A 13342-nucleotide genomic window follows, 5' to 3' on the forward strand; every position below is an offset into this window, starting at 1 on the left:
TTTGTTGTACCCTGAGGAACCCCTTGAAAACGAGTTGCTGCAACTCAAGGGAGTATCCTTCAGTGAAAAAGTACTTAATAGTATAGCCTATAGTTTAACCTGCAACAGACAGGGGGGGGGGGGGGGGGGGGGCGTGAAGATATGTTTTAACTCAGGGGTGGCCCGGGGCATCTCCGGGGAGTGTGTATGGACACTCTGTCGCCGACTTTTGTTCATACCGAGCTAACGAGCTTGGCGCAAGCGGCGGCAAGCCCTTCAAAGTAGTCAGCTGACATTTAAAAACTGAAAAGTCGATTAAACAACAGTTAACTAAAGACGAAAACTGAGAATTTTCACCGAAAACCCAGACTTTTGATGACTGTTCACGGCCAAGCTACACCAGGCTTTTCTGGCCCCCGTAAAATCTGATTCCCCACCCCCACCCCCCCCCCCCCCCACCCCTTTTTCCCTCACTGTATATGTTTCTTTTCCCTTTTTACCTCCTTTATGATGAATTCCTGTTCTGTCCTTTGTCTATATAGAAGTGTCTATTTGTACGTCTCTAAATGTTTTTGATGAATTGAACATGGTGGACCATATTGGAAGTGTAATGCTTAATTGGGTCGTCCACTCACAGTTAACAGCCTTTGTATTGAGTTTGTGCTTGAAATGTACTGTAATTCTGCAAACTGTTAATACATTTTTCAATCAATCAATCAAAAAAACTCTCGCGTTTACCCTAAAAATCCAGTCCTAAAAATAGGACTGGACCTAACGGCCACGCTACACGGCCACGTTTACCACCGCGCGTGGGTTTAATTTAGGTCCACGGCCAAGCTACACCAGGCGATTTTGCGCGCGTGCGTATGCGTTTACTGCGCGCGTTTACTGCGCGCGTACAGTGCGTTTGGATAGGACCAATATATGTCAATGATACCAGCTACACCAGACGCACGGATACCGCGGGCCATCCTACGCGTGCTCTAAAAATAGGATCGGTTCTAATTTTTTTACGTGCGTATGCCCCCATGTGCGCGTATCTACATATCCTCCCGGAAGGTCCCGCACGAATCCGCCGCCCGCCACATATCTGGTGTAGCCGGGGCATTTCGCACGCGTACTTCATGCGCGCAGTGCGCTTACGTCAAACGCACACATGCCCGGTGTAGCTTGGCCGCCAGTCCTATTTTAAAAAACGCACGCGCGGAACGCGCGTTTACGGTAAACGTAAATTCAACGCACGCGTTTAGGGTAAACGCACGCATTTTGTGCGAGAAAAGCCTGGTGTAGCTTGGCCGTCAGCCGTTAGTCCTATTTCAAAATGGCTGTGTGCGTGCGTGCGTCTCGTGTGTGCTGGCTATTAAACTATAGGCACGAGACCGGCAGAGCAGGTTGAGCGATCAATGAACTGGAAAAGACGGCTATGAGTACTGCATGCACATGATGTGTGCAGTTCATCCCTACCCCAATTATTGGGCCAGGTTGGGGCAGGTGCTGAGCAACGAACAGTAAATGTATTAAGGAAGAACAACACACACAGAACAACCTAACCAAAAATGTATTATTAGATAAAGACAATTCATTTAAATAAGGGTTTCGGCTTTCGGCCCATGCATAATGCCTACAGTGTTTTTGTTTTCCTTTTGTTTGTATATTGATAGGTAACCTGTGACATATTACTGCTATGTCCTTTTTTTTCCTTTTCTCTTCATCGTATCTATTTTTTTCGCTATGTCATTGTGTCTGGTTTTACTTGTCTTTATGTTGTCCTAAGTGTTGTTTTTGTATCCGTATGACCACACCGTGGTGTTCACATAAAATAAAAGAGTGGTGCAACAGACTCCCCCCCCCCCCCCCTGCCTTTATTGATAGACCGACCTACTTGGGAACGAATTCCAGTTGTACAGTATGTTGAATGTGGAGGGACAGCATGCCAAAAAGGTTTCCTTGCATGTTGATTCGGTATGCGGGCCGTGATTACAGTTATTCAACTGTGAATGTTGAGTTTCCAGAAATTGACAGCACGGTATTTGTCAGTCACGATATACAGTATAAATAACAGCTGCAACACCTGCACTCTGGAACAGAGTGTATGGTGATTGTGCAGAATGTGCACCATGGCTTCCACCACTCTGGTGATGCTGGTCCTGATGGCATCGCTGGCCAGCGCATTATACGGCGGCATCAACACCTTCACGGCCAGGAGAAACCCAGATGGGACGTTCAGGGTGAGGGCACATTTTTATCTATTTAGACCTGAGGACGATTCTAAAAAAAATGTCTTCTAAGGACCCCCAGAATTATATGTATTTGGCCCCCATCTGAAAATATATGTTGTTCCAGGGACCCGGCGCCCAGAAGCAAAGATTTAAGTTAAAAACATTCACTTTGAAAGAATATATATTCAAAGATGTGCGCCACATTTTCACGATTTTTCTAAAATAGCAGATCTACAAGCTCGTAGTGTGGCACTCGGTGCCGCGCTATGACAACAAAAGGGGTTCCCCATTCCCGTACAGAATGGGTTAACCTGACTATGCACGGTTCAACTTCTGCTTGTCTGGAATGATGCTTCTATTAATGCATCAATTACTGTACTAAGCCATAAGGACATAGTTGGAAAACAGGGAATTATTCTATTCTATTATTATTACACTATTGTGCTGAATATGTAAGACTATAGTTTTTTTTCAATGGAAATATCCTAACAAATGGGGTCGTATATTATAGCCGGGGACTATAGACTTTTTCACATTCAATGTTCTTTTCCCACAAATGAGTCTTGTAACATGGGGGTTGTCTTATAATCAGAGTCGTCTTATATTCGACACAATACATATTATTATTATTATAATTATTATTATAATTATTATTATTATTATTATTATTATTATTATTATTATTATTATTATTATTATTATTATTATTATTATTCAATTCAATTCAATTCAACTTTATTAGCAGACTCAGGTCCATAGGGATACATACACGGGGTTAACATACAAGAGATTATTATACAATAATTATTATTATTATTATTATTATTATGTATTTATGTTTTTACCAAATTAAACTTTTTTCATGCAAGGTTCTTAGAAAAGCACTATATAAATCTGAGGTAATATTATTATTACAGGATGCTGCGATTTATGATTCACCTATTATAGCAAACATAACCTTATCATTACTATTAACAATTATTATTTCTATATTTACCATGCATCTATTATTAATCATTAGTTTCTCCAGTTTTTTGATTACTTACCTTCTGAGTACAACTTATGATACAAAATCACAATGAGAAATACCTTCTGGAATAGGACGGACATTTTCCTTTTTCACCGATTTCAGAAAATAAACATATTAATGGACTCTTATTAATGGCCGCAGGAAAATGCATGCATGCATTTCACGAGCATGCACGCACGGACGCACGCACACACGCACGCACATGTGCACACGAACACACACGCAAGCACACACGCAAGCACACACGCAATCGCACGCGCACGCACTCACACACGCACACACATTTTCCACCGAGGTTGAGCCGGTTCGGTTAAAAAAAAATAGCTGCCGGTTCTGTGAAAGCACCAAGGGTTCCAAGAATGTAGAACAGAACCAGTTCTAGAACCACGGTTATATTTCGGTGGAAAACGTGCCGCAGTGTACTATTGCCCCGGTTACATGTTCATTAGTTAGACAGAAGACTGTAGGCCTACTGTACATTCCTTGCCTTGCTGTACATTCCTTGCCTTGCTGTACATTCCAAACAAACAAATAAAACGTTTTATGTCCTTGCTGACCAAGGACATAAAAAGGTTGTATTTGTTTGTTTGGTTATGTGGAGAGCATGTATCATGTAAAGTATATATTCACTACATATAGTATGACTTTCTTCCACAGGTGGTGATTCGCACTAAAGTAACAAATGATTGTTACACTTGTAGCTACAAGGGTTGTTGTCCCATTAATTCTGGCCTCGTCAACTTGAAATGTTACAGTGGTGACTGTGGCAACAGATCCGTTATTCACAGTGGCAGAATCGACAATGGCACTTCAAAAAAAGACACACAAAAATACACCGAAAGTGCGACCGTCGTATCAACAGATGTCTCAAGTAACCTACCTTTTCAAATGAGGTGAGTTATTTTACTCAAATTATGTTTTATTCCACTTATTATGACCTTCACTGGTCCAACATAAGTTTGCTTAGGCCCGACTCACACCTTTACATCTAGCATACAACATTGATGCATGCTTGTTGTATGAGATGTATAGCTGATGCAAGCTCGCAATGCATTTCCAATGGGAGTCACATGGTTTGACACAACATTTGTGTTGTATGGCTTTTGGCTGTGTTTCGACTGCCCCCCTCCCCCTCATACAACACAAATGTTGTGTCAAACCATGTGACTCCCATTGGAAATGCATTGCGAGCTATACATCTCATACAACAAGCATACATCAGTCTGTTGTAAAGGTGTGTGTGACACATCTTGCCCCAATGCATTTCCAATGGGAGTCACATGGTTTGACACAACATTTGTGTTGTATGAGGGGGAGGGGGGCAGTCGAAAAACAGCCGAAAGCCATACAACAGCTTGTAGTCCAAAATGTGGACTACAAACCATGTGACTTCCATTGGAAATGAATTGGGGCGGCCAACAAGCATGCATCAATGTTGTATGCTAGATCGAAAGGTGTGAGTGAGGCCAAGCATGCGGACGCGGTATCACTCAGTGGTGGAAAAAGTAGTCAATTGTTTTACTTAAGTAAAAGTACCAATACTGCAATTTAGAACTACTTCGTTACAAGTAAAAGTACAGAATTGAAAATGGACCTGAGTAAAAGTACAAAAGTATCGGCATCAAAATGTACTTAAAGTACTAAAAGTAAAAGTACTCATTGTGCAGTTCAAGTTCAAAATGTGTACAAAATCTATTGAAAATAGCATTGTGAGCTTATAGATCGGCTATTTTCAAATGGCCGAAATGTATAGGGTTGAAGTGGTTAATGTATGTTTTCTAATCAAAATTAAAATCTCCAAAGTTTTCAAATAATTGTAGTGGAGTAAAAGTACACATTTTGGCTCTGAGATGTAGTGGAGTAGAAGTAAAAGCATTGGAAATTGGAAATACTCTAAATACCTCAAATTTGTAGCCTACTTAAGTACAGTACTTAAGTAAAAGTACTTAGTTACTTTACACCACTGGTATCACTTCCAAGTGCAAGTCACTCACAATGGCTGTTGTTTCGATATGCCAGGTATAGAGACATGCTGACTCTGGTGGATTTGGGAACAAGGTCTGACACTGGAACACCAAACAGCTCTCCAGTCATTAACAGTCTGCCATTCCTGAGGTCAGTTTACTACCTATACTGTATATGTAGATCTCTTTTTTTTTAATGTTCTGTTTATTCATTTTTTGTTTTTTACAAATAGTAAGTAGTAAATTGAGAAATACAAACAGAGTAATACAAATACAAAAAACACACACAACAACAAAACAACACAAATTTCAAATCAAGACAACCAAAGAACATAAAAAAAAAGAAAAAAAGAAGATATATATATATATATATATATATATATATATATATATATATAAAATAAAATAACAACTCCAATATAGTCAATATACAAATCAGTTCATGGTCACAAACATCATCCAGACAAGACAGGTTGGCTAGTCAGGTGACAGCTATTCAGGTTCAATCGAGGGCACGAGTGTAAGGCGGTCAACATGAGATAGAAAAGGCTGCCATGCTTTACTGAATTTGGAGATTGAGCCACGCAATGTGTATTTAATTTCTTTCCAATTTTAAAAAGTATAGTATGTCAGATATCCAACGGGAATGTGAAGTGGGGTATGTTACTGTAGATCTAAATAAATAATATGCTTGCACTGCACACTTTTTGGTTTAAGAGGTTAACTTACTTTCTGTTCATACTGCATGTGTGTTATAGATTTCCTGTTAACTGCCCAAGGTCATACAAGATGATGTTGACCGCCTTTGATCCTGATGGGGACCAGGTTCGATGCAGATATGGTAAGACCGGCACTGGCGAGTGTCACATATGCAAGCTGCCCACAGGCGTCTACCTGGATCCGGTTAGTGGAGTTTTTTCTTTCTTCTTTTTTTAACCCATTCAGGACGGGAACCCCTTTTGGGGTTCTTGTTGCTATATGTATAAGTATATTAGCAGCATAACATTTTTTTACATTTTCTTTCTTTCTTTCTTATTTTCTTATTTTTCCTCAGAAAACTTAGTTCAGTATTCAGAAGGTGTTTTTACAATCGGCCTCAGGTCCTATAGGAGCCCCAGTTTTAATTGTTTGGGGCTTTTGCCTTTATTGATAGATTACGCTAGTCTGACAGGAAATGGGGGGAGAGATGGGGGAGGTTGGAAAAAGTGATGGAAAAAGTACTCGAGTAAAAGTACAAAAGTATTGGTATCAAAATGTACTTAAAGTACCAACAAGTATACTCATTATGCAGAATGTCTCGTTTCAAGTTTTCAAACGTATAGAGAATATTTAGAAAACTGACTCGGGTGTGATATAATATAACATTTAAGGATCTTGTCTTCTATCGTCGCTCATCAGAATTATCTCATTTTAGGGTTCTTGCGCATTGCACACTAGCACTTTTGCTACACCTGGCGTCTCCAATATGATCGAGTTGGTGGTTGAGGATTTCCCAAGGCGTGACATCACTCTGACCTACACGGATGGCTCTCAATCACAAGTCTCCTCCCTGTCCACGTCCTCTCGTCCTCTGAGCAAGATTCCTCTACATTTCACTCTTCAAGGTAAGTAAACATGGTTGATGGTTGACAGCAGTGTTGTTTTCGTCGACTAAAACTATGACAAAAAATGTTCGTCGACTACCTTTTTCCACTGGTGAAAACTAAAATGGAAACAAAATGAAAACTAAGCTATGATGTTTAAAACTAAGACTAAATATACTCAAATTTCGTCAACAAATAAAAACTAGACTAAAATGTTAGGAGGGGACTAGTGGACAAGAGATCCAGTATTAAAGCAATAAGCCACGAGAGGTCTCAGGTTACCGGGTATTTTACAATGGCTGGGGGCGTAGGCAGCCATTGTAAAATACCCGGTAAGCTGGGGCCTCGAGTGGCTTATTGCTTTTCTAAAACGGTTACAAAGATATAGCAATATTAACCTAATAAAACTATTACATTCACAAAAGTAGCTACGCTTTGCGCCACCAGAGCGAGCCGCATCACTTCCTTGTTTTGCTGCAAGTAGGCTATGTGACGGGAGAATAGCGTTTGATGTCTTTACGGGGCCACCTGGAGCCACACATTCACAGTCATATGCAGTCATTCACAGTACAGCTACAGAGATGCGGAATCAGCTGCGAATGATATAAAGTGATTGAAGGTGTGGGTTATCGGTGAAATTTACACCGGTCACGTGACGGTAACCAGCCAATCAGAATCAAGTATTGGGACTACCCGTTTTAGAAAAGTCATTTTACACTTGGTTGCTTCCTGACAGCTCAAACACACAAAGACTATTCGTTTTCAAGTCATACACGGTACCAATTTCAAATATTTGTACTTTTTCCCCACTACAAATAGTGCTAACTTTGTGTGATTGCAGTATATTCCAGCAGTGAAGTACCCCTTTAATTTTCACCTCTTGTGATTGGCCCATAGAGCCCCATTGTGAACCCGGACATGAAGAACTTTTGAGTATGGGTCCCCAGGATGTAGAAACTGCCGGATGCTAACTTGCATATGTTGAGCAATTTTCATAATTGGCATAATATGTGACCATACCATTAACAACCTATAGAAGGCAAAACAAAATATCAAAATTTCATCATGATTTATGTAGCATGTGACGAGTCATACTAGGGGCTTTCCATGATGCTGAATCCATTCCAAGCATTAGTTTTGCAACAAAAAAAAACACTCCTTGGGATAAAAACGGCCACAGCCACTTTTGCGCCCAAATGTGCTGACATCATCGGCTATGTCCGTTTTTAGCCCAAGGAGTGTTTTTGTGCACAGCTAATGCTTAGAATGTATTCAGCATCATGAAAACCCTCTAGTTTGACACGTCACATGTTTAACTTAAACCATGATGAAATCAGTTTCTACATGCTGGGGACCCATACTCAACATTTCTAACATAAAACGTTGGTGTACTCAACATGCCCGGGTTCACATTCTGGCAAGTGGACTATGATGCCAGATCAAATGTGACCAGATTTGACTGAGAGCCTGCCATCGTGCAACCTCCAGCTTTTTGCCAGAGGAGAAAAACTGAATTTATTTATATTTGATCCTAAATGAGTTAATAGCACATGCAGGCAGACTCTTCACATTCTAGAGCATGTCTGAAATAAATATCAGAGCTGACATCGACATGTAAATATGAAATAATGTAGCTAGGTGTAATGTTAGAGTCCACAGAAGTGAACCTTTCAAGCCCGTTTTCTCAATTCGCTGTTTTCTGCAAGACATTACTCTATAAGCCATATCTCCAAAACTGGTGGGTCAAACTGAACAACCAATATGTCAATTTGAAGCTATATGATTCAAACGAAAATTTAAAAAAAAATCCAATGGCAGTCCCTCAGTCAAATTTGGCCACAAATGTCTCTCATTAGTAATTATATCTATCACATTACTGTTGAGGGTGAAATAGATTTTCATTTAAATTGCAGTGGATTCTCCGGCTCCCTCGTGTGTAGAGGGAGTATATATACCGAGGCTCCTGCTTCCGACGCCCAAGAACGGAGAGCAACTCCAAGCTGAAGTCAACAAAGAGACAGAGATCAGAGTCAAAGCACAAGTCACTTGTGCTAAGTGCCTGTAAGACTAACGGGCCAACAACCTGTTGTGTTATTGACAAAAGTGTTTCCCGTTTAACCCATGCAGGGACGGGAACGCATTTGTGTAGCTCTTGCGTTTAACCACCACCGTGTTAAACTTTAGCTGTGAAAAATAGCAGATCTACAAGCTCATAGCGCAGCACCAAGTGCCGCGCTACGAGCTTGTAGATCTGCGATTTTTGAAAAATCGTGGAAATGTGGCGCAAATCTTTGAATATTCTTTCACAGGAGGGGGGGGGGGGGTGTCCGGGGCCAGGGCCAATTACATATAATTCTGGGGGTCCTTGACATGAAATAGTTTGAGAACCACTGATATAGAAACATTGTTTTTTTCTGAAAACTGTCATGATTTAGAAGACATTTGTAGAATCTGGTTTCATGTCTAAATGGGTTTAAGCATTATGCAAGATGAAATGTGTTAATTTGTTTTATGCAGAATCCATGATCTGTTCTTCAGTGGACCGCTGAATGTCACTAAGAGCACTACTGTACCACCAAGAAAGAAAACAGACGAGTTTGTTCTACGATGGACTCCTGTTCCTGATGACCTGGGACAACACTTCCCCATTTGCTTTTTTGTTGAGGCACGGTTTTTGTAAGCCAGGCCTCACATTCATTCCTCAGAGCAAATGTTTTTAACTCAAATCTTTACAACATATTTTCAGATGGGGGTCCGCGGCCAAATACAGATAATTCTGGGAGTCCTTGACATAGAAACACAGGTTTTTCAGAAAACTGTTTTTTTAACTGTTTTTTTGGTAAATGGTAAATGGTAAATGGTGCATTTATATAGCGCCTTTATCCAAGGCGCTTTACATAGATTGTGCATTACATTCACCCATTCACACACACACACACTGATGGCGGCGGAAACCATGCAAGGCACCAACCAGCACATCAGGAGCAATTAGGGGTTCAGTATCTTGCTCATAAGGACACTTCGACACTAACTCTGGGGGAGCCCGGGTTCGAGAATCAGCCTCAGGTCTAAATGGGTTAATATAATATGGATTCTCCAGGAGGGATTGAGGTTGGTAGATCATTGCTGTTACCCAATACACAAATGCCCATGTTTTTTCAAGATTAATAAAATCTTATGCAATGCCCTTGCCCAGAAAGTCATCGCTCCCCTTTTTACAGAAATATTAATGATTGACAATTTGAGAGTTTGGGACAAAAAAATGTATAGTCCATCCACTAGCCTATAGACCAAGTGGTGCAACGTAATACATTATTTATCATCAATTATCATATTTAATGCCCTAACTTCCTCACAGAACGTATTCTAAAACCCCCCACTTTTTCAAGATAAACCTTTTTACTTTTTACTTAATCAGACAATTAATGCATTTTCAGGCCGGAATACTAATATGTATCAAGGGCCATTCACGATAGAGAACTCGCACAGGATACAGATTACACAAGTGGTTATTGATAGTCTGCATGAAATTGGCAGCCCACCTCAAAATGTATTGGTGAGACACCTAGTTACGGAACAAACACCATACTATCAGAATTTTGTGATTTAACCAATATAACGAAAACCTTTTTGTTTTAACAAAGAAAAGTATAGCCTACAAAGCAGCCACATTTTTACATCAGTGATAATGCAGTCTTTAGGTGCATGCGGTCCTGCAGACCAGCCAGGGCAGCAAGCTTGAGAGGACACCACATTATGTCTGGCTAAAAGTAGCCTAGGCTACATGTATTGCAATTAACGTCTCCGAACTCAGCTACAGCCTGAGCCTAGTCAGTGAAATGACACTAATGACAATAATTGGGGCAATAATTGGTTGGTAGTGCTGTCGCTTCACAGCTAGAAGGTCCTGGGTTCGATTCCCGCTCGGGACGCTGTGGGCGCTGGCGGCGTGTCTCCTCCTCCGCGTCATCGGTGCCCATACCCGAGGCGGGGTTGGCGAAAGGGCCTTTCTGTGTGGAGTTTGCATGTTCTCCCCGTGTCCCCTACGGTAGGTGCCCTCACAAAAAACATGCAGTAATCCTGGTCTCTAAACTGCCTCCCCCTGGCCAGCCAGGGCGCCTGATGGAGGGGAAAGGAACTGGTTGGAATAACGTGTTCCTTCCACGTGCTACGTCCAACCAGGGAAACTCCCCCCTGTCAGGTGTAAAAGGAGCAACATGGACACTCAGGCATGAAGGAAGCATGAGTTCAAGTCCGTTGCTCTCCCCATGTCCCCCATATATGGGACTAGGCTGGTGCAGGTGTAGAGCCCTGCAGGATCACATCAGATAATTGACACAGGGGTGAAAAATGGGTTACAAAATCGTGGGATAAAAAAATATATTTAAAAAATAGAAATTACACTAATTGAAGATGACGGTTGTTTGTCAAAATTGTCACTCATTTCAGGGATAAGAATGTCGATGTGTATCAATCTGAGATGAGGTGTGTTGGTGTGCAGGTGGTACAGGGAGGAGGTGAGTCTTTGTTGCTGACACAACCACAATTTTAAAGACACCATACAGTAGCAACAACAACCTAAATGTAGAACATTTATTTGAATTTGAAGTGAATATCTACATTCATTATAATCAGAGGTGTCACTGTTGAGGGTCGTTAAAGGCTACTGGGCTGTAAGTAGGCCCAGAGCCTTAGATATAGACAGAGTTACGCAAACTGCGTTCACTCAATGGGGCCAGTCCAAGTCCTCTTCTACATAGACTTCTATTGAAAATGGGGACTCGCGACTGGGACAAGTCCTGGACCGGAAGTAGGCAGAAATGCATTGGACTCAGGCAACAGCCCAGATTTAATGATCTTAAATCCCTTTATTTTAGATTGTTTTGTAGTAATAGTACAACATAAACATTAAAGAGACTTTAGTTGTTACTGTACAATACAAAAACAGTTCGTATATGCACACATGCCTAAAATAGCTCTTATTTGCGCCATGCACCCTCGTTGAAAACAATGTATTTCCAACTCCAGCTTGTCTCAGTTCAGGCTGCATGAACAGCGATCAAGCGCTCGGTTTCTGCCCCCTCTATATCGTAACTCTTCTATTAGATGGCTCTGGAGCCATAGGGTGCGTTCGGAAATGTGCACCGGGAATGTGGTCAGTTTGTTGAGTGTGGTGGGCGGTGACGTCACAGAGTGTGTTCAGTGTGCCTTATTTACGAACGACCACAGCTGTGACGCATTCACACCGACACCGGACAACCCCAGCTTCAGGGTAGGGTCGCTCAGTGCGGGCACTCGGCACACCCGGTGCGCAGCGCACTGGATTTTCGAACGACAACGCACCGAGTGTACTAAATAAACGAACGACAAGAGAGTCCTGACATTGAGGGGGCAGAAAACAGCCTGGTCACATGGTTCATGTACTCTTGCGAGCCCATCCAATGCATTCCGTAAACTTCTGGTGTCCCTATTCGCCAATAGAAGTCTATAGATGTAGAAGTCTCCAGGAAGGCCCCATGAAGTGAACAGAGTTGTCGTAACTCTGTCTTGCTCTGTATAGACCCACAAAAGAACGAACGCCTCTGACCTTTTTTGAGTCCACATATATGAGTCCACATATTCTATTATTATATCAATTATTTTAAGCTGAGAATTAAGCCATCCAGGATGCTGGCAGTGGTGAATCATGACAACTAAACCTTTGATTCTGGATGGCTTGATTCTAGGCTTAAAATAATTGATATAAATATTTTTGTAAATCTCTATGGGGAAAAATGAATGGCCTATTTTTGAATGGCAACATAAATATGCAACTATATGCTCTATGAGCAAGATTGAACACATAATATAGGCTACATGATATCTCCCATTAAAATTATTATGAGGACACACATTCCTAATGCTGAGTCACATGCATTCACTCAAACTACTACTATTATTATTATTATTATTATTATTATTATTATTATTATTATTATTATTATTATTATTGTTATTATTATTATTATTATTATTATTGTTATTATTATTATTATTATTATTATTACAATTATTATTATTATATTTAGACTACTGTAGCCTACATTTGGCATTCAAACTATTTGTAGACATACAGGTTTTACTAAAATAATAATTTTCCTCCCAAAACCTCTTATTTCAGTGAAAGCCAATGTGATTTGTAACGCAACAGCCATGACAGTAGAGGTGGAAAAATCCTCGTTCAAGGGACACTTGGGTCATCTACGACTAAATGATGCAAGCAACGTAGCCTGCCTCGTGGACAGCACTGGAAACAGCACTCACATCACCGCAGTAGTCCCCCTCAGTGGCTGCGGCACTCAGCTTGAGGTACAGTAGTCCCCCTCAGTGGCTGTGGCACTCAGCTTGAGGTACAGTAGTCCCCCTCAGTGGCTGCGGCACTCAGCTTGAGGTACAGTAGTCCCCCTCAGTGGCTGCGGCACTCAGCTTGAGGTACAGTAGTCCCCCTCAGTGGCTGTGGCACTCAGCTTGAGGTACAGTAGTCCCCCTCAGTGGCTGCGGCACTCAGCTTGAGGTACAGTAGTCCCC

The sequence above is a fragment of the Electrona antarctica genome, assembly GCF_951216825.1.
Source record: "Electrona antarctica genome assembly, chromosome: 3".
NCBI classification, from domain to species: Eukaryota; Metazoa; Chordata; class Actinopteri; order Myctophiformes; family Myctophidae; genus Electrona; species Electrona antarctica.